Source organism: Nansenia antarctica, assembly GCF_963989245.1.
Source record: "Nansenia antarctica genome assembly, chromosome: 19".
Lineage (NCBI taxonomy): Eukaryota > Metazoa > Chordata > Actinopteri > Argentiniformes > Microstomatidae > Nansenia > Nansenia antarctica.
In genome coordinates this window covers 15,958,028-15,960,527 of record NC_137692.1, presented here as the reverse complement: position 1 = coordinate 15,960,527, position 2,500 = coordinate 15,958,028, and the positions used below count along the sequence as shown (strand labels likewise).

The following is a 2,500-nucleotide window of genomic DNA, read 5'->3' as shown; positions in this document are numbered from 1 at the left end:
CATCTTTTTCTTCACCCTTCCTCCCTCCCTTCGATCTTCTCAACTACGACAATTTCACTCTGTGATATTTCATTCGTTCTGCTTCGGTTCCCAAGGCAAGCAAGGCGAGAGAAGAAAAAAGAAATCAGTATGTAATTATGATAATTGCTTGTATGATTTTGATGGAATTGGATTTGGTATTTCTCTCTGCACTCTTTCTTCAAGTTCCTTTGTGGCCTTGCCCTCTCTCTGAACCCCGCTGTCATCTCAGAAACCGTGGCTTTTGATCAAATTTGTCTTGAGGATATGATTGTGTATCTAAAGCCCAATTCATGTCACCTATTGTCCACTTATAGAATTCTTTTCTCATCGTTTCGATGAGTCTTTTCTAGTCCGAGCTTTTGGCATAGTAAGAGAGAACTCTGGGGCGGCTGTGGCTCAGGAGGTAGAGCCGGCGTCTAATGAATGCAAGATCGGCAGATCGGCGGTTTGAACCCCAGCTGGCCACATGTCAAGGTGTCATTGGGCAAGACACTGAACCCCAAATTGCTCCCAATGAGCGGGCCGGTGCCTTGCCTGGTAGATTGCCACCATCGGTGTGTGAATGTGTGGTGTGGATGGGTGATTGCCGCTTGTAAAGCGCTTTGGAATAAGGCACTATAATAATAAGTCAGTCCATTTAGAACTCCCATCTCTTCTTGTATCCTTCATTTGGTCACTGTAAAAAAGGGTGCAGGTCGAATAGACGGCTGTTGTGTTTCAGCGGTTATCAAAAGTCGTCAGCACATTTTGACTGACAGACTGGCTGACAACGATTCGCCAAACACAGCACAGCCATTTCAGTAACGACGCTAACGCTGCACTTATCAATGCTCACCACTCCCACCGCTGCCCCCGAGGGCAAAATGCAAACTCACCTAAAGTAGCAGGCTAGCCTGGCTTAGAGTTGGAGGGGGGAGGGGGGACGGGGGGTAGACTCTGCTTGCTCAGAGGGCATTAATGCACACGCCTCTGATTGCTGACATCCCATTCCAAACCAGAAAAGCTCTCGAGTGGAATGTCTCATAACGTAATGAATTGCACCGAGCCGTCTTATACCCAGAGCTAACCCCTGAAGAGCGAAACAGCGGAGCCTCTCTCGACTGTTGTTTCGTTTCATCATGTTTTGGATGATGAAATCATGTATCTCCTCCGTAGCCAAATCCTGAGGATGACTGGGAATAATATACCTTGTGGCATGTTTACATTTCCTTATTGATTCTGCAGACCCAGGCTTTTTTACAGCCCCTAACCACCTTAATCCATTCCTGGATATGGACCTATTCTAGGCCACAAAACTGCTTCCCTTTTTAGCCTTTAGAACCAGTAACACATTGGAGCTGTTACTGGCACTATCTGTGCAAAGCTGCACATCAACAACATAACACCTCACAGATTATTACTGCCATATATGGCAGGCTATTATCGCAGAGAGGAGCTTGTAATGAGCCAGGAAGCAGCCATGCAATCAACCAATCAAGTAACTGAAGCTACTGGTTTTAAGTGGCCCTCGAAGCAATCAAGTAGAATGAAAAAGGTCAAAAGGCCCACACTGTAATCTCTGAATGTTGTTGTTAGGCGACATGCTTTACAGTTTGCACAGCTAAGGGATGACATTATCCCAAAATCAAAATCACAGGAACCCCCCCAGGACTGTGTCCTGAGCCCCCTCCTCTACACCCTGTACACCCATGACTAGTACATGGCCATGCACAGCTCCAACTCGGTCATTAAGTTCGCTGACGACATGACAGCGATTGGTCTGATCACTGGCAGCGATGAGACGGACTATTAGGAAAGAGGCCGACCGCCTGGCTCAGTATAGCCAGGAGAACAACCTCGCTCTCAAAACTGACAAGACTAAAGAGCTGGTGGAGTTCTTCAGGAAGAAAGGAAGGGAGCAGGACCCCCATCAAACATCAATGGATCTGTTGTAGAGAGAGTCAGCAGTTTTAACTTCCTCAGCATCCACATCACCACATCACAGGACGGGCACATCAAACAGGCGGTGGGTTAAGGCACAGCGGGGCGCCTCTTTCGCCTCAGGCGGCTGAAGAAGTGCGGCATGGGGTCCGAGATCCTTCAGGCCTTCTACAGAGGCACAACCGAGAGTGTTAACCCTGACTGGGTGCATCACTGCCTGGCACGGTAACTGCACTGCTCTCAACCACAAAGCACTGCGGAGGGTTGTGTGGACAGCCGAGAGCATCAGCGATGCGGATGTGAGTTTCCCTCCATCCAGGCCAGCTACAAAAGTCGGTGTGTCAGCAAAGCCTGGAGGATTGTCGAAGACTCCAGCCCACTTCAACTACAGACTGTTCGAGCTGACCGCCATCCAAAAGACGGTACCGCAGCCAGGGCCGGTCCTAGGCATTTAGGTGCTCTAGGCGAGAGTATGATTTGATGCCCCCCCCCCCCCCCCCCCCAAGTTTTAGGGGCGCCACCACCACCACCACCACCACCACCACATTAAGCCACCAGT

The 2,500-nt window shown here is 49.4% G+C and overlaps 1 protein-coding gene across 1 annotated transcript in view; it reads right to left on the bottom strand.

Annotated features, from left to right (window-relative positions):
• Positions 1 to 2,500, bottom strand: part of b3gat2 (beta-1,3-glucuronyltransferase 2 (glucuronosyltransferase S)) — a gene marked incomplete at both ends in the record, with an annotated part of 16,878 nt that overhangs the window by 12,963 nt on the left and 1,415 nt on the right. The gene's annotated exons all lie outside the window — the stretch shown is intronic.